Genomic DNA, 25,735 nt, shown 5'->3' with positions numbered 1-25,735 from the left:
GTCTTGAGGTTTCAGAACCCTGAGGCACTCTTTGTTCCCAGGTGGACTGCAGGAGGTCACCCTGGGGTGGGGCGGGGGGATCTGGAGCCTAGACCTTTGAAATGAAAATATTGCCCTTTTCCAGCCCTTCACTAGCACTGAGAGGGACACTTCTGCTCCCAAAGATGGTCAAGTACTGGGCTGAGGGTCAGACCCCCCCCATGCGCATTTGGCTCAGAGGCATTTGCCTCTGTCCAGAGCTGAATTTTGACAACCTGCAGCTCCACAGGCTCCTTGCCCTCTGACTCTAGGGTGTGGTCCATGATCATCAGCAGTCCTGATGGTCAGAGAGAGCCTTCGCTGGACTACTAGCTCCTTCGTTCAGGTATGGGAAGTAATAGGGAAGAAGCCTCAGCCCCCAGGCCACAGATCTGGGGGAGGGATAGAAGCTCCTCTGGAGCTAGGATGGGCCCTAGGCCCATCGGGTGGGCACAAAGTTTGGATGTAGTTCTAGTCCATCCCGGAATGTTGTCTGAGGTAGACTGATGTGCCTGTGTGCCTCTCTCTCTCTAAAGTCTTGAATGTCTTACTTAATTTGTTCATGCCTGTAATCCCAGCAAGGAAATAGTAAGGTGTAACAGATCCTTGTTTAGTAAGTGAATAAATAAAAAAATTAATATCTTAGAAGGTGTCTGCAGCATGGGCTCGGGATGCTCACTCTCTGGATATGGGGACCTAGACGCTAGGTCCAGTTCTTGGGCTATTTGAGGCCCTTTCTGCACCTCTGTAACTGCGGAGCTGGTCCCACCACCAGGGGAAAGCTCTACACAGCCTCAGATGTAAAAGAGCCCTGGGAAAAATTCTGCCTCCTATGCAAGGATTGCCCAGGGACAGCCTAACCTCGGAGGGGAGTGTGGATGAGTGGTGACTGGCGTCCACGTTCCAGCCGAGGGGATGGAGTGGATCTCTGGGCAGGGCTGAGGTCTGGAGGTGGGAGCGCGGGGCGAGGCCCTGCGCTGCCCGGATCCCATCACCAGCCCTACCACCTGCATTCACTCCCAACTCTGCAGTAATACTGGAACTGGCCGTCAGGGAGGGAGCGCATCTTCATCCTTGCAGACTCAAAACTTAACTTTGTCATGTTTTTCAAGGCACCCGCTGCTAACCCCAAACAGCGAGAGCCGGGGCTGGGGGAATTCTGCACAGTGGAAAAGCTCAGGGTGTTACTTGGGTCTGGGTGGGGCTAGTCCTTGGCGTTGGCAACTCACATCTCACACCAAGAGTGTCCGGTTTGGGGTGTCGGGGGTCCGTGGGGCTAAGCGGGGGGCAGCAGAGTAGGGCGCCCCTCCCCTGCCCCACTCCCGGGAGGGCAAGGGGGTGTGCCACCTGCGCAGCGGGGCGCTGCGCGGCCATGGCTCCCCGCCGGTCGGGAGGGGAAGGGTCAGTCCAGGCAGGCGTCCCCTTGTGGGCCTCCGAGCCGGCCCCCTCCCCTGCCGCCCTGAACAGAGCGCTTTGAAGTGGCTGCGTTCGTGGCCCGCTCCGCAGCTCGGCGCCGCCCCTGCTGCGCCAGCGCCTGGGCAGAGGCCAAGGGCTTTGCAAGGAAATGGGCCCCCTGGTACCCGCCGGGCGCTCTTTGCGAAGTCCTCCCCGGGAAGGCCCGACGAGGGCCGCTCCAGGGGAATTCGCCTCCGGGGTCCGGGGCCCAGGAGTGTAGGATTAGTCCCCGAAACCACTTTCAGGATCGGATACCTCCTCCGGACTTGGGGCGTGACAGCCAGGGCCCCGGCTACGGTTCCTCTAGAGGAAATGGGGCGGGCTGGGCAGGACCCAACCCCTTAGGAGGCCGCTGGGGTTGGGGGTGTGGGGACTAGTTTTCCACCAAAAGCCAACGGGCCATTTTGGCAACATAAGTTCCCCAGTACTTAAAAGCTGCACGGACCTTTGATCCAGTAACTCCACTGTTGCTATGAAGAGAGATTTGTGCGAAGATGTCTGTACGTACAACACATTGGAACGTTGTTTAGAACTGGGAAACCGTCGGAATAGCCAGCAGTAGAGATTGATTATATTTACCAAATAACTAGTTTATCAAGGGCCAGATGCTTTTGGAAAAATCCATGACTTCAACCATTAGCCATAATGGTATAGAATATTTACTACCAAAAAATGCTTTTGATATTAAGTTAAAGAGACAACTAAATAAACCTGTATGGAAAGACTGGAAGATATAGGATACCAAATTATTAGGGGATTTCTTTGGATGCTGAGATAAAAGGATGACTATTATTGTCCTAGACATTCCTGAAATTGCTTATACTTTATACCATGATCATGTACTTTAAAATAAATTTCATTTAAATAAAACTTCAGTTCTAAGTATGTAAAACAAAATTTTGCCAGGCTTCTCAATAATTTCTAAATTTGAATAGTACTGAACAAAATGCACAACAATATTCTGTTTTTCTCTTCTGTTTTCAAAACAGGCCTCCAGCCTGTGGGATGGATAGACAATTACTGTTATATTCATTGCACAGAAGAGGAGGCTGGTGCCTTGGGAAGTGATGGGTGGCTTGTAGGGATGAGGCGCAGCAGGGTCATAGCACGGAGCTCCGTCCAGTTTGCAGGGCATGCATGGAGTGATGGAGTGGGACATGCGAAAGGGGCTGTGTGCAGAGCAGAGCTGCAGGACAGATGTCCCTGAGGAGAATTAGAGCTGTTAGAAACCAGGAACATGACCTCCAGACCATAGGCTGGCTTCCCAGAGATCCTGGGTTGGATTTTTTCACTCTTCTGATCCTACTCAGGGTCCCTGGAGTGGTGGAGGGAGCTTCTACAGGACTCGGACTTGTCAAGCATCCAGCTCTCTTCCTAAAATGCGCTTAGCTAGCTATGGGGGAGTCCCTCCACCTCTGCATGTTCCTCTGCCCCACCCCTCTTCCCAGCCTCCCAGCCCCTGTGACCACCGTTAGTTCATGGCTGGCCCCTCACATGGTTGAGAACACCTTGAATTACTGGGGAATGTGGGTTGGGGAGAAGAGTTGAGGAGAGGTCTGTTATCTTGGTGAGACAGGGACCATGGTTATAGTCAGAGTAGGGTGAGAGCCTCCGGAGGGGGCAGGGCAGGATATTTGCAGTCAGACCAATGTAACTCCATGCAAGGAAACCCCCCCTGCTAAAACTCTATGTTAAACATTGAGCTCTAGAATCATTCTTCAGTGAGATCAGTTAATGTTCCCCAGATAAAGAAGGGTAGCACATGTTTTATTATGCTAATCATTTGTAACCATGTGTAAGATTCACTTTAGCATACTAAAAGGCCCAGGCCTATGTGCTGTCTTTCCTCCTTCAGATCTGACGAGGTAATTCTGCAAACTGAGCAACTAACTTAGCATGCAGAGCCAGCTGTAAACAGCATAGTTAAAGGCAGGAAGAATTCCATCTTAAAGATAAGATTGCATTCTAACACCCAGGAAGTTCAAGAGGCAAGATTCTTTAGCAAGTAGACAATACCTTAGCCCACCTTGGGGGCTGGGCAGGCAGCCTTTTGATGTGCTCCCAGACCAAGGCACCGGTGTCCCAGAGAGAAATCAAGGCAGGAATTCCTTACAGTTAAGGTAATTTTTAATACTCAGGGACCACTTAACAAGTCCCCACCCCTAAGTTTTTTCATGTTCTCAAAAAATCCTCAACTGCCTATAAAACCCCCTAGACAACGCACCACTACGGACACTCTTGTCCCCTCCTGGCGTGAGCCGGGGGCTCTGTCCTTTCACTTTATCTCTAAATAAAAGCCTGTACCTCGCTCTCCTACCTTGACTGTTTGTGAAGCTCATTCTTTGGCTCCGCAAACAAGAACCCCAGCATCACTGGGATGTATTCAGTTTGAGCCCAACCGAAATGCAACAGTCATTGAAATGGGTGCCTTGGGCTTTACCTTAAGGGTTGGAGAACACTAAAAAAGTGTCTGTCCCTTTTCTCTAGTTAGCTTCGGTGATGTTTTGATGTTTATTTCTAACTTGGCAGTTTATTACTTTAAGTTATTCTATGCTTCTGATTTAACATTCATCTTTGTCTTCTTCTGAAAGCATGGTAAAATCTGGGGGATATTGTGTGGGTGGGAGTTTTGCTGGGGCCTCCAGAGGGTACCGCTACTAAATGAATTTTGTTTTTACTAAAACACCAAAAATCACCTCCTAGGGAACATTTTATCTGTTCTAAATTCACTTTAGATGAACGCACCAATTCAACATAGAGTTTTTTAAAAGATTAAAATAAAAGACACCTGCTGCTAACCCCAAACAGCGAGAGCCGGGGCTGGGGGAATTCTGCACAGTGGAAAAGCTCAGGGTGTTACTTGGGTCTGGGTGGGGCTGGTTTTTGGTGTTGGCAACTCACATCTCACACCAAAAGTGCCCGGTTTGGGGGTGTTGGGGGTCTGTGGGGCTAAGCAGGGAGCAGCGGAGTAGGGTGCCTCTCCCCTGCCCCACTCCCAGGTGGGCAAGGGGGGTGTGCCACCTGCGCAGCGGGGCACTGCGCAGCCATGGTTTAGACACATAGAGGACAGAGTAAGGAGGTCAAACACTTCTAACATGAATTTGAGAAGAAGACAATGGTGAGAATGGGAATGAAGTAATATGCAAAGAGTGAGGGCGGCTACCTTCCCAGAACTGAAGCCTTGGGTTGGAGATGCACAGTGGTTTCTGAGCAGAGAAAATATAAATCACTCCGTACCTATAGCCATAGCATAGAGAAACTTCAAGGCACCAAAGACGACAAGGGAATCCTAAAAGAAACCACAGAACAAAGGAACATTTCCTACAAAGAAATGGTGATTAAACAGTCTTCTCATCAACAAGAAGAGGGGAGAATACTATCTTCAAAGGGCAGAGGGAAAGAATTGCCATCCTAAAGTTCTATACTAAACTACATGTTTTCAAGAATGAGGGCAACAGCACTTCCCAATCCTTTGGAAACCTCAGGAATAAGTCAAGCTAATACGTATTCTGTAACCCTGCCCAACTATGATCGGTTTTCTTGTAGGAGCTTTGGCTCTTTGCCATATGCATTCATATTCTACTTGTTACTTTCAGAGCCATAAGAAGTAACTAGTCTAATGATTCTATAGCATCTTACTATGCTGATGGACAATGACTGTAATGGGGAATGTGGGGGGGACTTGATAATGGGGTGAGTCTAGTAACCATAATGTTCAAGTAATTGTACATTAATGATATCAAAATTAAAAAATTAAAAAAAAAAAGAATGAGGACAAAATGAAGACATTACAGACGAAAAAGGACTGAGAAAGATGTTCATTTATAGGCCGTCACTGGGAGAGAACTGCCAAAGGATGTTCCTCAGAAAGAAGGACATTAAACCCTGAAGGAAGGAATGAAAGAAGCAACAGTGAGGAAAAAAGCCTATGTGTGGGTAAATCTAAGCAAACCTTGTGTATAAAAAGCAACAATAATATTGGGAACTAATTGTGGAGGTTTTAAAACGAGAAAGGATAAAGTACTGGGCAACAATAATAGATAAAATGGAACAGGGTAATTGATGTAAAGATTCTAAGATCCTTCTGTGGTTTTGGAAAATAGTAGGACAGAAAAAACAAATTTATCACAAAGCTCATAGCATAAGCTGTGGGACACATCTTTGAACTTTTCCCTTAAAGAACACTCCCTAGTTAAATAAGCTTTGGGGCCCATAAAACCTGGATCTGCCTCTGGGGTAGGGTTAATGTTTTATATTTAGTTTTAATTAAAGCAGTTACATAGGTAAAAAAGTGAAGACAACTACTGAAAGTATAAGAAACAAAATTCCTAACTTCTAACTTGGTAGGGAAAACAAAAGTAAGAAAACTTGCTCAAATCAATCAAAAGCAGGAAAAGAAAACACATTATGAATAGAAAACAAATTAGAATGGCCAAAATTACTACTTCACTCTTGATAGCTGTTCTCCCTTTCTCAGATGGTAACAGAATTATTTTTATTGAGATGTAATTGGTAAGTAGCGTTATATTAGTTGCAGGTGTACAGCGTAATGATTTGATACATGTATATACTGTGAAATGATCACCATGACAAATCTAGTTAACATCCATCACCACATATAGTCACATTTTTTTTTCTTGGTAATAGGATTGTTAGCCAAGCAAAATAAACATCAGTATCTCTCACCCTTCTTTATGTAGATGTGGCCAATTGTATGTGATCAGAAGAGGTGTTGCAAATTCTGGATTGCCATTAAAGAGGGAGGGAAATTCCTTTCTTTTACTTCTTTTCCTCTTCCAGTTGGCTGGAATTTAGACATACTAGTAAGAGCTAGACCATCTACCTCATACCAAAAGAGAGTAGGATGCATCTTGAGGATGGATGACAGAGTAACAAGAAAGAAGGAGACTGGCCCCTTATAATTTTGTGGAGAGCCATCCTACCAGCTAGGACTTTAATGTGAGAGATAAAAATTTCCGTCTTGTTTAAGCTGTTTTTTTTTAAATTTGCTATCTTGGCAAACATAGCTGAATCAATATGTTGACCAATTTAGTAGGTATAAATATAAGTATGTTAGAAATCACAGGAAAAGTAAATGGATTAGACTCACCAGTTAAAAGACAATGATATTCAGGTTAGAATAAAACTAAAATAAACACAGTTATGCTCACTTGTTATGTATCATCTGTAGCTGCAGTATATTGACAGTATATTGCCAGAGTTGAATAGTTGTGAAAGAGACTGTATAGCCTGCAAAGTAAAAAGTAATACTTGGTCCTTTACAGAAAAAGTTTGATGACACTTGCATTAGGTCATCATGCAAATTTTAACAAATATCAAAGAATAGCTATTATAATCACCATGTTCTCTGATCTTATGAAATAAAATTAGAAGTCAAAGTCAAAGAGAGAGCCAAAATAACCCCATTACATTTGGAAGTTTGTCAAAAGAATTCATATGGAAAAGAAGAAATCATGAAGATTACAAAATATTTGGATGTGGAAGACATTGAAACATCATATAAGAAATGTGGGAGAATCAGCCAGAGCAATGATCAGAGAGAAATTAGCATCCATTAAAAATATGTTAAAAAAAGAAAAGAACTAAAAATTAATAAGCTCAGTATTCAACTCAAGAATTAGGTAAAGAATAACAATAACCTGAAGAAAATAATGAAAAGAAAATGAGAATGGAAATGAAGAACGAAATAAAAAGCAAAGAAGCAATAGGGAGATAAACAAAAACAAAAGTTAGTTCTTTGAAAAGACCAAGAAAACCTCTATCAAGATGACCAAGAAAAAGAGAGAGAGAAAATGAAAAGATAATTCTAGATTAATTTACTAAATGAATTAACTTAAAGAATTATAAAGGTAAAAAAAAGATACTGCAGAGACTTTTTACACTATGAGAAAATACTATAAGCAGCTTTATATTGATAAATTTGGCATTTCAAAAGAAGTGGATAGTTTTCTAGAAACATGTAAATGCCCAAAACTGATTCAAGAAGTTAGAGAAAAGCAGAATTGTTCTACATCCTTTGTACCAGTTTTCTATTGCTAAGTAAAAATCACCCTAAAACATAATGTCTTAAAATAGTAATCATTTTATTTGCTCAGGATTCTGTGGGTCAGCAGGCATTACCATAAGAAAAGGTGCTCTGCTGGTTTCACCTGGGATCACTGAGTTGGTGGCAGCCTCCTGGCAGCTCTACTGGGTCTGTATGGCCCAAGATGGCTCCTTCACATGTCTGGCAGTTGATGCTGGTTGTCAGCTGAGTCACATGTTTTTATCAGGTTTTTCCAGGCTTTTCATGTTCACAGAAGGATTCCCAGCAAGCCACAGAATACAGGAAGTCCCTGGGCACAAGGTTTTCAAGCCTCTGCTTATGTCATATTTGCTAATGTTTCATTGGTAAAATAATAACAAATCTTGTCCAAAGCAAGGCACGGAATCAATGTGGGAGGGATTAGATAGACACAGGTAAGGAATGGGCTCCTTTGTTGGGAGCCCGTAACTATTATAATCACCTAAAACTGTTAAGTAAACATAAAAATCCTAAATATAATGTGGTTTTCTACATAGGATGCTGGAACAGAAAAAGGATGGTAGTGGAAAAACTGGTAAAATCCAAAAAATGTCTGGGGTTAATATAATGGACCAATGTTAGCTTCTTATTTTGAGAAAAGTACCATGGTTATATAATCTTGTATTAATACTAGGGGAAACAAAGCGATAGATACCCTGTTACTATCTTTGCAGAACTTTCCTGTAAATTAAAATCATCCCAAAATTAGAAATTTATTTTAAAAGGCAGAAACCCTGCAACATACTGAAAAAACAACTGGCCCAGTTAGTTTTATGGGTGATTTTTGCCAAATTATTTAAGGAATAGATATCCTTCTTTTGTTTAAATTGGTCTAGGAAACTGAAAATAAAGAATACTTCCTAATTAACTTTATGAAGTTAATATAATCTTAATATGCATGCTGGTCAAGGACAAAATGAGAAAAGAAAATTACAGAACAATCTCTCTTATGAAGAGAAAGGCAAAAATCCTAAATGAAATGTTAGTAAGCTGAATGTATATATATAATTGTTCCAGGAGGGATGTAAGGACAGTTTAAAATGAGAAAATCCAAAGTAATTTGCCAAAGTAACAAAGTAAAAAAGAAAACTATATAATCATCTCAATAGATGCAAACAAAAAAAAGGCATTTAAAAAATTTAGCAGCACTCAATATAATAACTTGCCAACTTTGAACTGAAGAAAAATTCCCAAACCTGATAAAGATATCTATCAAATAACTACAGCAAACTGTGTCCTTAATGGTAAAATATTAGAGGCTTTTCTTTTAATAACAGACATGAGAGCAATATATCTGCTATTGCTGGTACCATTCAAAATGTATGATGTTTTAGGTAGCATTAGTAAGATAAATAAATAAAAATAATAAAAATTACAGTGGAAGAAAAAAATAGCAATTTTATTTTCAGATGACATTATTGTTTGCATAAAAAATCTAAAAAAATGTATAGGTAAACTGTTTAAGAAGCATTCAGTCAGATGGCTAGATATAAGGTTAATATACAAAGGTGATATAAAAATAATTATCTTCAGGAGGGAAGGTGGGAATGGCATGGAGGATGGGCTTTAGCCAGATGTGTAAAGTTTGTTTATTAGAAGAAAAAAAAGAGGAAGGAGATCTGAAGCAAATAAAGTAAAATCTTGTTTGTTAAATCTGGATGATTAGTACCTGTATGTTATATTGTTTTCTTTTAAAAAATGTTTTTATGTAATATACATAATACATGTAGAATGATTTGTGCAACATATGTCTGCTTTATGAAGTGTAATTTAAAAATGAGTCCTGTGACTCCTCCATCTAACTTAAAAGCTAGAATTTTACCAACACCGTTTTATACCAATATTCTCCTTCCTTATCCCTTTTTCATTCCAGAGGTATGACCTATCCTGAATGTTTCATTTATATTCTTTGCTATTTTAAATTGGAATTTGATCTATCATATTATTTTCCATGTGTTTCAAATGCTTCAAAATTAAAAGAAAATAAACCAAAATGTGTCTATTCACAATCTCAAAAAAAAGATGATAAAAAATGGATATGTGGAAAGAGTACATTAACTGGGAAGAGCTTCAGTCTCCTTATGCGTCCACCTCGCTATTTATTCCGCCGTATTTCCCAAGTGAGCCCCTCTGGTGCCAGGCTCTGTGCCAAGCACTAGGGATGCAGGTCCTTAGCACTGAGGGGGTGGTTGAGCACCAGCTGGGACGTGTGAGTGGTGCATGAACATGGTGGTTGGAGCATGGTTGCCACTCAATTTGTGGTGACCATTATTATTATTGGCTCCTAAGAAATGGCACGAAGTTTTCAGCTGCCAAGGTGAGGGGCCAGTCTCTCATAGTCTTTTGCCCTCGGCTTCGTTGTATTCAACACATGCTCACTAGAGTCTGTATTCAGCCTGCTCCACACAGCCCAGCATATAAACAAGTAGCACCAGCAGAGGCCCTTAGTGGCCCAGCTCCAGCCCTGAGGGGGTATGTTGAGCTTGGGAGGCCTGCAGATTTCATGGAACCAGAGAGTAAAGGAGGGAGCCCTGGGGTGGGGTGTGATTACTCCTGAAGCAGGCACATAATCTCCTGGGCCTCTACCCAAGCCCGGCTTTGGCCCTCATTTCTCGCTGCCTGTGCCTTTCTGTGTCACCTTCAACTACACAATCAAATGTTTATAACAAAACAAACAAACAAATCAAATTCGGTCAGCATTTAAGTTTGCTGTTGCTGAGAATCTGTTCATGAACTAAAGGAGTTTTGTGTGGGGCAGGGTTCGGGTGGGGGTGGGGTGCAGGTGAGTCTGGTTTCATTATTCTAGCACAAAAGAATCACCCAGTTCTCGGAAAATTCTGGAAGCCCTTGCATGTCAAAGTGGCTCAGGGATGTTTGGATGCACAGAAAGCCTGAAGTGGCAGCTCCCATCAGTGGGGAGCTTTTGAAAGTGGCCTCCCGGCAGGTGCCATAACACTGGACTCTCCTTTAGTTTCTGTTGGAAGATGTAGGCTTTGTGACTCCATTAGGCTCTGACGCCAGCCGGTTTCCTCCTGGTCTGGAGCCGGGAAGATGTGGGTCTGAGCATGTCCAAGCCTTCCTGCTGGGCTTGTACCCCTGAAACTGGGCCTTGGCTCTGTGGCCTGGGAGCCTGGGAGCCTCCTGTTGGCTGGTGGCGAGGGAAGCTGGAAGGGTGCCCAGTCTGCTGCTCCTGTCAGGGCCTTTCTTTCCCCAGTGCCCCAGGCCTAGAGCCCTGTAGCTCCCTGCCAGCGTCAACGCCTCACAGGCTGGCAAGCCTGCTTAGACGGGAGGCATGTAATTTGTGACTCATGGACCCTCTTCAACTGCGGGCAAGGCTGAGTCGCTTGGACTTGCCTGTTCTGTTAAGGAGTGCGGGTGGTGTTTGAGTGTGAATGCGTGTGCGTGTGCGTGTGTGTGTGTGTGTGTGTGTGTGTGTGTGTGTGTGTGTAGCCCACCCTTGACAGCTGGGCAGAGCTGGCCTCAGCTCATGGGAAAGGGCAAGGTGGTGGGCAGAACCTGGCCACTGGGGCTTCAGAGCTTATGGTAAGGCCTTTGGAGCCAGGTCGGTGCCACTGCATCAGAGGCCTCTGCCCCAGGAAGGCCGTGCCCGCTCAGTGCCCGTAGCTCCGGGACTGCCCTCGCCATTGCCCTGACCAGAATGCACCTCACATAGTCAAGCGTGGTGCAGTCGGTGGTCCGTCTGAGGTCTCAGGGAGTCTCAAGGGTCTTAAGGGTCTGGGTCCCAGGTCAGCTAGGCTGCTGACTGGGGTCTTCCTGCCATTCACTCAGCCTTCCTTCATTATTGACTTAGAAAACAGGGATGTAAGTGGAAGCAGTGAGGAACACCTTTTATTTTTTCCTGCTAATTAAATTGGCAAAAAATTTAAAGGACTAATAACACCCAGTGTTGAAGAGAATGTGGGGCAACAGGTACTATCATGTGAACGTGGCTGGGAGCAAGGCACCCAGCCTGTTTCTGAAGAGCCACTTAGCAGTATCTGTTAACATTTAAAAGACCACGCTCTTTTGACCCAGCAGTACACTTCTGAGGACATTTCATATAGAAAAATTTACACAACAATGCAAAAAGTTATGTTCAAGAATGTTCACAGCAGCTTTGTTTGCAATTGTAAAGAAAAAAAAAGCAACATACTTAATGTCCATCAATAAGTAGGGTGATGTATAAACTTGACTCTACTATTGAATACTCACAGCTATTAAAAAGAACGAAGTAAATCTGTGCGTAATGACTGATATGAAAGAATGTTCATGGTATATTGTAAAGTGAAAACAAGTCACAGAACCACGTGAACCATGATCCTGTAAAACAAGCAAAGCAGGGTACGTGCAAGAGTGTGTATGTGTGCACACATGTGCACACAGAGAAAGGTCTGCTAAGGTGAGCTCAGGACAGGCAGAAACCTCCTGTGGAGCAGAAGGGCAAAAGCTAGCTTGATTGGATTTTTCAGTACAAATACAGACTGTGAAAGCATGGCCTCACATTTAATTTAAAAAAAAAAACAAAAAGACAACAAAAAAGAAAAAGGTCTGGAAGAAATGGTGAGTTTCTCTGCAAGGAGGATAATTGAGATAATGGGAGACTCTAACTCTTTAAGCTATATATTTGTACAATGTGTGACATTTTTACAAGTGTACTTACTTTTAAATAATAAGAAAAAAATTATTTAAAACAAAATAAACAGTTGTCCTTAGGCATCATGAGGACCCAGATGCGTGTGTATCTATGTGTGCCTGCATGCAAGATGGGGGCTCAAGATTCCCCTGCCTTTCCTAGGGCTGGAAACTTCCCAGGGCCTGTCACCCTTCAGGCCGGATCACCCAGGGGGACCGCAGCTGGGTCTAACCCCCCATTCCTAAACAGCTTTCATAAATTCCCTCCACCCCTCCTGTGACTTCCTTGGGGGGGGGGTCTCCCTGCCCCCACCTGTTGTCCCAGAGGCCCCTGCCTGTCTCCTTGGTGGTCACTTCACACTGGTTACCCGCCATGCCACCCCACACAGCACCATTGTGGGCACCATCCAGGCGGGATCCGTTCCTCTTTGCCCATCATTTACACGCACAGAGAGGGGCCTCAGTAAGTTTGGCAGTGACGTAAGAATGAATAATAAAGAAACCATCAGACGGACACTGGGTGGGAAAGGACCTCTGAGGTCCCCCAGCCCACTTTCCTATCCGATGCCCAACGTCCTCTGACACCTTGGGTGGTGGGGCAGCCACTTCGTCCAGGCAGCTCACGCTCCCTTCCTGTGGGGAGTTCTGGCTGTCTTGGGTTAATCAGGGGAGCCTCTTCCCAGGTCAATTTGAAGTCTGTGGTCAGTTCAGCAAGCAGCTTGGAAGCTTGGCAAGGGGAACTGCAATGCCTCCATTTCTTCTGCCAGGAGAGCCCTAACCTGCTGCATTTCACTCCCCCAGGTCAGTCCCACCCTAACCACCACATTGGCAAAGTAAATTAAGCATTAAAAACAAACTAATTAGTACTTCAGGGTAGCTTCATTCAAAAATTACCGCACTGAGGAGGTGTCTCATTTAGACCTGACTTAATTAAAAGACACTTGGTACATTCCTGAAAAAGATGAGGACAGCACTTTCCAGAAATGCCATAATTGAAATGTTTTACTGCATATATCAAATGGTTATTAAATCTTTAGTGTCATAATTCCTTGAGAAAGCCATTGTTGGTGACAAACAGCATCCCTTGCAACAAAGGAGCTAATTGTTCCCTCTTCTTGGCTCTCCAACCCACAGGAACTCCTAACTCCTCTGTTGTGTTTCTTTCCTGGCATTTTTAATGCCTGAATCCACCATAAAGATAAAGGATGGGAAGAAGGCCTGTTTCTGACTGGTTGACTTGTGGTTCAGACACAAACACATCTTTCCCAGGTGAGGTTAATTGAATGCCTGCCGAAGTGGGTGGGCTGTGGCCTCTGGGTAACACAGAGACGCTGAGTGACTCACCCACGTTGCCCAGCAAAGTGAAGGTTGGAAAGAAAGCCCTGCAGTGTGGGGATGGCCTGGCTGCTGCTCCTACCCTGGGAATGTGGCCTGAGGAAGGCAGGACGGACTGCTCACAACCTGTGCTGGCGCCCCTTCCCCCCCTACCCCTCCTCACCCAGCTTGCTCTCAGACTAGCTCCATGTGGGTTGCCCTGGCCACTTCCTGTAGGCTGGGTGCCAGGCCTTCTTGCTGGAGCACCTGACCCTGGCATGGCTTGTGGGAGGAACCTAGAGAATGGTAGAGGGCTGGGCACCGGACCCACGGATCCAGAGCAAATAGATAAAATGCAAAATCTCCCAGGCTTTGGGCTGGGGGGATTGCAGGAGCTCATGAACAGTCAGGCCTTCTCAGGTGGAGCTGAAAGCCGTCTTTCACTGGCTTGCTGGGTGGCTCGGCAAGTGGCATGACCACTCCTTGCTTCAGGTTCCTGACTCACAAAAACGGTGGAAATATTATGAGGGCCTGGATTGCCGGTTGGAGTGATCCGAGTTCGAATCCCGCTTGGCTATGCATTGTGGGATTTGGGGCCTCTGTTCCTTAACCTTGCAAAACGAGGGCATGGCTTCAGGGCCTGGAGGTCAGGGTTACAGGAGTCAGTGCGGACAACAGCAAGCACAGAACTGGCACACGGGCAGTGCTCAATAAATCGATTGGTATTGGTTATTAATACTATTTCAGCTGCGTTGACTGGAAGGGAAAAGAGCGACAACAGATAGTGTCACATCCATGCGGTGAGCAGAGGGGAACCGGCTGACTCTCTCAGCAAGGCTCTTACAAAGAATAAGCCCACGGAAAGGCGCTGAACTTGAGGAGCTTTGACCCCAAACCAAAATGCAACTCGTTCTGGAATAGTCGTTGTGCTGGGGGAGTGCTCGTTATTCTGGAGGCACCCTGGGTGTCTTCTCCAGGCCTGCTGAGCACACACGGCTTCTCGGGGTGGACTCAGCCCCAGAGCTGGCTGGGCCCCGCGGAGCTGGCTACCGTGGATGGGGGAGCTGAGGCACGCAGTGGGGGACTCGGGGTCCCCCCAGGAGAGCCATGGCGGGGTCGGAGTCAGGGCCCGGCCTCCGGGCTCCCGGTCCAGGGTTCCGCTGCAGTTTACAGTCCCGGCCCACGCCGGCACCTTTGAGAGAACTGGAAGAGGCTGCCAGCTCCTCCTAACGGGAGGTTCCCACCTGGCTGGGTTTCAGCCTCACTGGCTGCCTCAACCGTGTGCCCTCCCGTAGGGCGCAGTCCACACACCGCATGTGGCGAGCTACATTGCCCGTTCTTCCTGCAGCCAGCACCACGTGCACACTGTCAGGAACCACCCCGAGGCCTCTTCCAGGGAGTGTAGGGTGAGGTGGGGCCTGGCTTCCCCGAACCTCCCCGCGCCTCCGCCCTCACCAGCCCCCACCTCTTTTGCTGAGAAGTGGAGGATGGTTTTTATCCACCTGGGTCACACCTCCCAGCCCTATCCTGGCCCCAAAGCCAATTCACCAAAAACCCAGAGCTCAGCAACACCCTCATCCCCAATTTGACAGATTTCTAATATTCCATTTGAAGACTTGGCATCTTCTGAGTTCTTCGAGGAGTTTCTTAAGCCAGTTCTCATTAGCACAGTTCTGCCTTAACTCCAGGCGAACCAGTGCACTTCAGAAGCTTCTAAGAAGAAATGGAATACCCTGGGAGAAAGTCATTCATGTGCAGAAGAAGGGCTGATCAATCCCCTGCCATTAGGAGCACACCAGCCTCTGTATTTCACACTCTATATTCCACATCCTCTTTCATCTCTCCTGGCCCAGACAGAGGAGTGGGGTAGGTTCCTGGGTGGGCTTGGAAGTGTAAATGGGGGCCAAAGGATGTGCTGGAGAGCTAAAGGGTTGGATAATTTAAATAAAAAATTTAAAAACCTCTGTACAACCACTAGTTGACTAGTCTTTTATAATCCAGTCTCACGCTGTGTGGCAGATGCCGTGAAAGCAGGGCACTGTGGTGAAATGCGCCTCTGAGACCCCCGCACCGTCCCCCTTCATGAGCCAGCCTTGCCCCCCAACGTGGAAGCGATGGGGTTGTGTGCTGATGTGCTCTGCGCATATCCACATTGCTCAGAAAGGTGTGCAGAATCGAAACAGAAAACAGCAAAGCGAAAAAGGAAACACCCCAAAGGGTTGCAGCTGATGGCAGAGTCTGCAGTACTGTGAGCTGATGAAATAGTTCTTGGCCAGGGGACAGTGAGGAGGCAGTGTCGGGGGAGGAGGCCGGGGTTGCCCTGTAGCCCCTGCTGGCCCTGAGTCTCCCCCTGTGGGGGTTGAATGGAGCCCCAGTGGCCTGGCAATGGACGGAGAGCATCTTTTTTCTCTCCTACAGGAATGGTTCTTGGAGGAGGGGGCCCACTCATCCCTCACTGTCCCCCAGGACCCCCTCCCCACCCCATCCCCACCTTCTGTTTTTACAGAGACCTGGGCAGCATCTCTGGTGTCCCTCCTCCCTTCAAGATGTGGGGACACTTACCGAATCTCTGTTGCCTCTTTGTGGGCACCCCGCCCCTGGGTACTCCATCCCCTCCTGCCGTGTGTCTGCAGGCAGGCACACAGAACCCCTCAATAAGGAGGCTTTATTCCCTGCACCAGCAGGGGCTTTGCAGGCAAAGAGCACCCCTTTGTTCCTTCTCTGTGACCCACTTAGGTGGCAAAGGCTTCATCCCCTGGGGAATTACCAGGAAGGCAGCTGTGCCACCGCTCTGGGGATGGGCCAGAGAAGGGCTCCAGGGGTCAAGGGCACTATGTTTGTTACCAGCTCTGCTGGGTACGTGTGTGTGTCTCTTCTCTCCATGCCTTCACTTCTCTCATTTTTAAATGGGGTGTGTTAGGGGGCAGTGGATAAGACTGACACAGCTCCAAAGGTGCAGCCACAATGCAGGCTCAGTGCACCCTCAAATCAGGCTACGTGGTGGCCCTTCATCACCATCCCCACTTCACAGATGAGAAGACTGTGATCTGGAGACATGAAACCACATGCCCAAAGTCACCCACTGGTAGGTGGTGGAGCTGGGATGAAAAGCTAACCAGTGTTATTGGCCGCTGACTGCTCTGTACAGCATGTTTTAGGACACCCACTCAAGTTTCCCTCTGTTCTCAGGTGCTGCCCCAAAGGACATAGATCTGGAGGGGCCTGCAGCCTGCGTTCTGGCCCTAGCTCACCCTCTTAAGACCTTGGGCAGGTTCTTCCTCTTCCATTTCTTGATGTGGTGGGCAGCGTGAGTTTCCCCACCTTCCTCAAATGTCTGCGTCCTAATCCCCAGAACCTGTGAATATGCTCCTACAGGGCACAAGGGGCTTCCCTGATGGTGTTAGTTGAGGATCTTGAGACGGGGCGATTATCCTGGATTATCCAGGTGGTGCCAAAGTAATCCCAAGACTCCTGCAAGAGGGAGGCACGAGAGTCAGTCAGAAGAAAGGTGACAAGAAAAGCAGAGTTCTAGGGAAATTTGAAGAGGCTGGGCTGCTGGCATTGCTGCGGGTGTTGGAGATGGTGATGAGGTCACCGGCCAAGGAGTGCAGGCAGCTTCTAGAAACTGGGAAGGCAAGAAGCTTCTCTCCTACAGCCTCCAGAGGAGTGCAGGCCTGCAGACTGTTGTTTTGAGGCACTAAGCGTGAGGCAATCTGTCCCAGAAGCAACAGGAAACAAGTGCACTGGGCTTCGGCTGTCCACCTGTGAACAAGTGAGGTCGCTGGCCAGATGGGCCGTATGCACTGCTTCTCCACAGGTGTGCAAGTCCAGGCCAGCAGGGGCTGGAGTTGTTATGACTGACTCTGTGGACTTTCTTTGGGAATCTTGATCCCTGGTTATTCTTTATGCGCCCCAGAAGGAACTGCTGCTTTATCTCTGTGGCCCTGAGGGGCTGGCCTTTGATGAGGTTGGAGAGGAAAAGTGTAGGGCTTTGCAGGACCAGCCTTTCTGGGGGTTGCTGGGCCATACTCTGGGCCTTGTTTTGAGACTAGACCCCAAAGACCAAAACTGGCTCCCATGCAGAACTACAGCCCTTGCCCACCTCCCTTCCCCGGAATGGCCAGGGTTGAGGGTGCCTCCATGAGGGCTCTGAGCTCCGTGTGCCCTGTTCTCTTCTGTGTTCCCAGCACTGGCATGGTGACTTACACGGAGCAGGTGTTCAAGAAGCACATGTTGAATGAATGGATGGATGGTTTAATGACAAACACAGCTTGGCACTTCACAGTCATTTCTGTACCTAGACACATATCTAGAGAGGCACCTGCATACAAGTGCACACACACACACAGATAAGAATGTGCGCACACAGAGGGATGTCTACACACGTGGCACTGAGCCTCTATTCTGAAGGAAGAGAGGACGCTTCTGTCCCATTAAGGGAGATGAAATGCCAGCTAGCTTAGCAGGGCCTTGGAAGCTTTTATAAATTCATGGCCCCTGGGGGCTTCCCTGTGGGGCCCCGCAGCTGAGGGGGGCCCAGGCAGGAAGGATGGGGCAGATCTCCCATTGATAGGAGGTGGGTAGTCAGATGGCTGCCGTTGGTGGTACACACACCTGCATATGATGGGAGCTGGATCTGGGGACAGGGAGGGGCTGGGGGCCCTGCACAGGTGTCTGAGTCCTGCCTCCTTGCAAGGGCAGACAAGCCTCTGAGGTTCGGGTCTGAATCACAACCCACGCGGTATCCCAGGGACCCCAGGGATCACAACTTGTGGGCGGTTATCACAGACAAGGAAGTACAGTCCTACTGGAACAGAGATAGGAAGGCAGGCGGGGGCTGAGCAGAAAGAGCCTGCGGGAGGGATCCTCACTCAGTGGGCAGCACCCCTGGCCATCCGTGACATTCGATTCTGGCCACTGTGCTAGGCCAGCTGACCCACCATTCCCCCCGGCGTCTCTGCTCACTCTTCTCCTGCCACCTCTTACCCCGGGATGTTCACGAAGGCTGCCAACAGCTTCCCAGGGCCCAGCAGGGCCTCGGTGTGGGGCTGCCGCCGAGCTGAGGGAGTCCCCACGTGCCTGGTACTTCCTGTCCCACTGTGTGGGCCCTCCTAGAGGTGAGGGCCTTCGTCAGGAAGGTGAGGCAGTGGCTGGCCATGGCTCATCGTGATGCCCATACTAAGCATGCCCCACTGTCACCTGCTGGCTAGGAGCACCGATGGGGCAGGGCCCAGGTATGTGTCACCCGGTCCCGGGCACTCAGGATGGGTCTGTGGGCTAAAGAGACACTAAGATGGACTAAGTGGGGAGACTGTGAGGTCCACAGTCACCGGGCTTGGTTTCCTTGCTGACTGTCTCCTCACGTCTCCATGCCAAGGGAAGAGGCCCGGGCCCCTTTCACATCCTGATCTCTGGCCAAGTTCACACCGCCCAGGGTAAGTGTTGGGTGTTCATGTCCTTGAGCCCACCAAGTTGGCTATGGGACCCCAGGACGTCAGTGCTGGGTCAGTGGGCGGCCTTGTTTCCAAGCCTGCCACACCCCCCTGACTCATTCTCAGACAGCATCACCACGAGGGTGCCTGGCCTCTGAACTCACCTTTGGTTTGGTTTCTGCTTGGGCAGCTCGGAGCAGTTTTGTTCTTAAGTGCAAACCCACAGAACTGCTTTCTCCTTTCTCTGATCCCCCAAAACAAACAAAGGATGTTGGTCTGCATTTTGGTTTGTTTTGAAGCTGAGAGGAAAGTGAGGGAAATGGGTCACCTCAGGAGCCCTGAGGGCGGTCATGCCAGTTAGAGTATGAGGGTGTCTGGTGGTGGAGGCTGGGGTGGCACCTACTCCCTTGGAGGGTGGGCCCACCAGCCGACCCCGGGTGGGCTCTGCTCCCAAAGGCTTCTTCCAACACCAGGGATGCTTGGAGCTGGGACTTCTCATGGGGTCAGGGGAAGGCGTCCTCACTGAAGGCAGAAGGCCTGGGTCCGAGGCATGGCTCTGAGGCCTCTTGCTGTGTGACATCAGGCAAGTCCTACCCATCTCTGAATTTCAGTTTCCTTCCTAGTGAAATGAGGCATCAGGCTCTGTTCCACCCTGTCTTTCCCACTCCCACCAGTGGGAGGCAGGGGGGGCACCACTGATCTGGAGCCACTCAAGGCACTGATTTCCAGGGCTTACCCTGGTAGCCAGTCCTGGGCCCTCTGGAAAGCATTTTGCATCCTTCTGGGAGCTTGGCCATCAGGCTGGGTTTCCCCTGATCCCAGCTCCTCTCCTCCGTCTTCCCTGTGGTCTCGTAAAGGCCCCCATACCTCCTGGGTCCCACGGTCCTGGGGTCCATGGGTTCATGCCCCACCGGGCTTGTGACCCCTTCCATAATGTTTGCAGGTTTGTGAAGCAGAAAAGATGAGTCCAAGGAGTTTTCAGCCCAAAGGCAGAAAGGTCTCTTTTCTGCCACCTGAGCGAGGTGAGCTCCACATGCCCAGAGCCTGCAGGTGACCAGAGATGTTCAAAAGGAAGTCCTTGGGCCACCAAGGGAAGGGGTGGGCAGTATTTCCCTGTCTGTGGGCCAGTGGCAAAGGGGTAAGAGAGGGCATATTTGTTCTAGAATCAATTAACTGGATCCCAAATATTTTTAATTTCTTTATTAAAGTCCACTTGTTTTGACAGTTCATAATATTTAATATTTTTATGTTCCCAGTGAAAACTATAGACTTTCACCTTGGGAAGAAAAATGCACAAACAAGAATTTTGCACCAGATTTAAAAGGGTTCGTTCACAGCTCTCCACGTTCATCTCTTGGGAAAGTGTGGTAATTCAGGGAGAAATGACTTCCTAGGGTGCCCCTCTTTCTCACTGGGTGACTGGGTTTTCCCTCAAGGGCATTTTAGACGGATGGGGAAATAGTCACGTCTTTAAGGTGTGAGCGCTGTCTGCTTAGAGGTCTCTCTTTTGGCTGCCAGAAGTGAGGTAACTTTCGTGTGGACCCAGGGAACTGACGCCCCACCCCTGGACCCTGCGAGGGGACTATTTTGGTCTTCCCCAAGCTCCTGCACCTGAAAGGGGTGGGCTGACACCTCTTCTGTTTGCTTAGTTGACCGAATAGTAGCGTGGGACTTCACTGTGTGGGGGTGGGGCACTGCTCCGGGGACCCCAGCAGCCAAGTAAGGCCCACCCGAGACTCCAACCAGGAGCAGTCTGGAAATTTGGAGGAACATTCCGACATCCCACATTTTTAGGGCGAAAAAAACTCTAGTGGTGGAGACTAATGCCTGCACTCTGGATTCCGAGGGCTCTGCCTCCTCCCTGGGACAAAGGGGATTGAGAGGGAGCCAATCGGCTTCTTTAGCCAGCTTCTAGCGCCACCTCGTGGCTAATTCTCTAATAGCAACCAGGTAACCATCTGGCCGCGAAAGGTTCTCTACCCTGGCTGGCTTCAAGGCAGCACCAGAGCGGGCTTCTCAAACTGCTGATGTTGGGGAGGCGCATTCCAGACCAATTCATCATTATCTCCGGGGATGGAACTGGCATCAGTGATTTTTAGGGCTTTCCATATGATACCAACGTGAGGCCAGGGTTGTGAATCACTGTGGCACTAATAAATTGGTTTCCCGGTCCTCTGCCAACCAGCAAGGTTGGGTGGATTAGGTGGGGAGAAATTCCAGACACATTTGAAGAGCGTATTTCACTTCCCTTGAGTGGACCCGCTCCAGTGCTCTGAACACTCAGAGGCATGCTGGTCAGTGAGTTATGACCACGTCAACAGGGAATGTTATACATAAACTGTCTGTGATGGGGTCTTTACATTAGAATCTATGGACATCTCACTGGGGTCCACAGGTTTCCTATAGGTGTTTGCTCATTTTGTGTCTCATTGCAGTGACAGTTATCAAAAGTCAACACTGACACACTTTGCCTTACCTGGTGTAGAGTGTCACTTTGGGACTGCCTCTTCCAAGGTTTTGGTGTCCAAGGTAGATTTGGAAAACTTACTATCATAACTGATGACAAGCAGATCTACTTGAATAGTTATGGACTAATTAGCAAAGGGTGAAAGGACTTAACTGGTGGAGGATGTGTTTGTGTGGTATCATTAATATACACTTACATGAACAACACTGTGGTTGCTATACTGCCTTCCCCATGCTCCCCCGCCCCACATTATGTGTACTAATCAAATGCCCCTTAATCACTTTATTCCTCCCTTCCCATCCACCCTCCCCAGTCCCTTTTCCTTTGGTAACTGTTAGTCCATTCTTGGGTTCTGTGAGTCTGCTGCTGTTTTGTTCCTTCAGTTTTTGCTTTGTTCTTACACTCCACAGATGAGTGAAATCATTTGGTACTTGTCTTTCTCCACCTGGCTTATTTCACTGAGCGTAATACCCTCTAGCTCTATCCATGTTGTTGCAAATAGTAGGATTTGTTTCTTTCTTATGGCTGAATAGTATTCCATTGTGTATATATACCACATCTTCTTTATCCATTCATCTACTGATGGACACTTAGGTTGCTTCCATTTCTTGGCTATTGTAAATAGTGCTGCGATAAACATAGGAGTGCATATGTCTTTTTGAAGCTGGGATCCTGTGTTCTTAGGGTAAATTCTTAGGAATTCCTGACTCAAATGGTATTTCTATTTTTAGTTTTTTGAGGAACCCCCATATTGCTTTCCACAATGGTTGAACCAATTAACATTCCCACCAGCAGTGTAGGAGTGTTCCCTTTCCTCTGCATATTCGCCAGCATTTGTTTTTCCTTGTCTTTTTGATGTTGGCCATCCTAACTGGTGTGAGGTGATATCTCATTGTGGTTTTAATTTGCATTTCTCTGATGATTAGAGATGTGGAGCATCTTTTCATGCGCTTGTTGGCCATCTGATTTTCTTCCTTGGAAAAGTGTCTGTTCAGATCCTCTGCCCATTTTTTAATTGGGTTATTTCCTTCTTGGTTGTTGAGGCATGTGAGTTCTTTATATATTTTGGATGTCAACCCCTTATATGATACGTCATTTATGAATATATTCTTCCATACTGTAGGATGCCTTTTTGTTCTACTGATGGTGTCTTTTGCTGTACAGAAGCTTTTTAATTTGATATAGGCCCACTTGTTCATTTTTGCTTTTGTTTCCCTTGCCCAGGGAGATATGTTCATGAAAAAGTCACTCATGTTTATATTCAAGAGAGTTTTGCCTATGTTTTCTTCTAAGAGTTTTATGGTTTCATGACTTACTTTCAGGTCTTTGATCCATTTCGAGTTTACTTTTGTGTATGGAGTTTGATGATAATTCAGTTTCATTCTCTTACAACTAGCTGTCCAGTTTTGCCAACACTAGTTGTTGAAGAGGCTGTCATTTCCCCACTGTATATCTATGGCTCCTTTACCATATATTAATTGACCATATATGCTTGGGTTTATGTCTGGGCTCTCTAGTCTGTTCCTTTGGTTTATGGGTCTGTTCTTGTGCCAGTACCAAATTATCTTGATTACTGTGGCTTTGTAGTAGAGCTTGAAGTTGGGGAGTGTGATCCCTCCCACTTTATTCTTCCTATTCAGGATTGCTTTGGCTATTTGGGATCTTTATGGTTCCATATGAATTTTAGAACTATTTGTTCCAGTTCACTGAAGAATGCTGTTGGTATTTTGATAAGGATTGCATTGAATCTGTAGATTGTTTTAGGCAGGATGACCATTTTGACAACATTAATTCTTCCTATCCAAGAGCATGGGATGAATTTCCATTTATTAGTGTCCTCTTTAATTTCTCTCAAGAGTGTCTTGTAGTTTTCAGGGTATAGATCTTTCACTTCCTTGGTTAGGTTTATTCCTAGGTATGTTATTCTTTTTGATGTAGTTGTGAATGGAATTGTTTTCCTGATTTCTCCTTCTGCTAGTTCATCATTAGTGTTTAGGAATGCAACAGATTTCTGTGTATTAATTTTGTATCCTGCAACTTTGTTGAATTCAGATATTAGTTCTAGTAGTTTTGGAGTGGATTTTTTAGGGTTTTTTATGTACAATATCATGTCATCTGCAAACAGTGACAGTTTGACTTTTTCCTTACCAATCTGGATGCCTTTTATTTCTTTGTGTTGTCTGATTGCCATGGCTAGAACCTCCAGTACTATGTTGAATAAAAGTGGTGAGAGTGGGCATCCTTGTCTTGTTCCTGATCTTAGAGGAAAAGTTTTCAGCTTCTCACTGTTAAGTATGATGTTGGCTGTGGGTTTGTCATATATGGCCTTTATTATGTTGAGGTACTTGCCCTCTATACTCATTATGTTGAGAGTTTTTATCATGAGTGGGTGTTGAATTTTGTTAAATGCTTTCTTGGCATCTATGGAGATGATCATGTGATTTTTGTCCTTTTTATTGCTATAGTGGATGATGTTGATAGATTTTTGAATGTTGTACCATCCTTGCATCCCTGGGATGAATCCCACTTGATCATGGTGAATTTTTGAATTCAGTTTGCTGATATTTTGTTGAGTATTTTTGCACCTATGTTCATCAGGGATATTGGTCTGTAGTTTTCTTTCTTTGTGGTGTCTTTGCCTGGTTTTGGTATTAGAAGTGATGCTGGCTTCATAGAATGAGTTTGGGAGCATTCCCTCCTCTTCTATTTTTTGGAAAACTTCAAGGGGGATGGGTATTAGGTCTGCACTTAATGTCTGATAAAATTCAGTGGTGAATCCATCTGGTTGGGAGGTTTTGTTCTTGGGTAGTTTTTTTCGATTACCCATTCAGTGTCATTGCTGGTAATTGGTGTGTTCAGATTTTCTGTTTCTTTCTGGTTCAGTCTTGGAAGGTTGTATTTTTCTAGAAAGTTGTTCATTTCTTCTAGGTTATTCAGATTGTTAGCATATAATTTTTCATAGTACTCTTTAGTAATTCTTTGTATTTCTCTGATGTCCATAGTGATTTTTTCCTTTCTCATTTCTGATTCTGTTTATGTGTGTAGACTCTCTTTTTTTTTGGCTACAGTTTGTCTATTTTGTTTGTTTTCTAAAAAAACCAGCTCTTGTTTTTATTGATTTTTTTTCTATTGTTTTATTCTTCTCAATTTTATTTATCTCTTCTCTGATCTTTATTATGTCCATCCTTCTACTGACTTTGGGCTTCATTCGTTCTTATTTTTCCAGTTTCAATAATAGTGAATTTAGACTGTGCATTTGGGATTGTTCTTCCTTCTTTAAATAGGCCTGGATTGCTATATACTTTCCTCTTAGAACTGTCTATGCTGTGTCCCACAGAAGTTGGGGTGTTGCACTGTTGTTTTCGTTTGTCTCTATTGCTTGATCTCTGTTTTAATTTGATTGTTGATCCATTGATTATTTAAGAACATGTTGTTAAGCCTCCAGGTGTTTGTGAGCCTTTTTGTTTTCTTTGTACAATTTATTTCTAGTTTCATACCTTTGTGGTCTGAGAATTTGGTTGGTACAATTTTAATCTTTTTGAATTTGCTGAGGCTCTTTTTGTGGCCTAGTATGTGGTCTATTCTGGAAAATGTTCCATGTGCACTTGAGAGGAATGTGTATCCTGTTGTTTTTGGGTGTAGAGTTCTATAGATGTCTATTAGGTCCATCTGTTCTAGGGTGCTGTTCAGTACCTCTGTGTCCTTACTTATTTTCTATCTGGTGGATCTGTCCTTTGGGGTGAGTGGAGTGTTGAAGTCTCCTAAAATGAATCAATGGCATTCTGTTTCCCCCTTTGATTCTGTTAGTATTTGTTTCACATATGTAGATGCTCCTGTGTTGGGTGCATATATATTTATAATGGTTATATCCTCTTGTTGGACTGAGCCCTTTATCATTATGTAATGTCCTTCCTTATCTTTTGTTACTTTCTTTGTTTTGAAGGCTATTTTGTCTGATACAAATACTGCAACTCCTGCTTTTTTCTCTGTATTAGTTGCATTAAATATCTTTTTCCATCCCTTCACTTTTAGTCTGTATAAGTCTTTAGTTTGAAGTGAGTCTCTTCTAGGGAGCATATAGATGGGTCTTCTTTTTTATGCATTCCATAACTGTATGTCTTTTGACTGGTGCATTCAGTCCTTTTGCATTTAAGGTGATTATTGATAGATATGTGTTTATTGACATTGCAGGCTTTGGATTCGTGGTTACCAAAGGTTCAAGGGCAGCTTCTTTACTATCTAGCAGTCTACCTTAACTCACTTATTAAGCTATTATAAACACAGTTTGATGATCCCTTTTATATCCCTTCTTTTTCTATATCCTCTACTCTT

This window comes from Manis pentadactyla, chromosome 13 (genome assembly GCF_030020395.1).
Source record: "Manis pentadactyla isolate mManPen7 chromosome 13, mManPen7.hap1, whole genome shotgun sequence".
NCBI classification, from domain to species: domain Eukaryota; kingdom Metazoa; phylum Chordata; class Mammalia; order Pholidota; family Manidae; genus Manis; species Manis pentadactyla.
Note: the sequence above shows the minus strand (reverse complement) of the source record.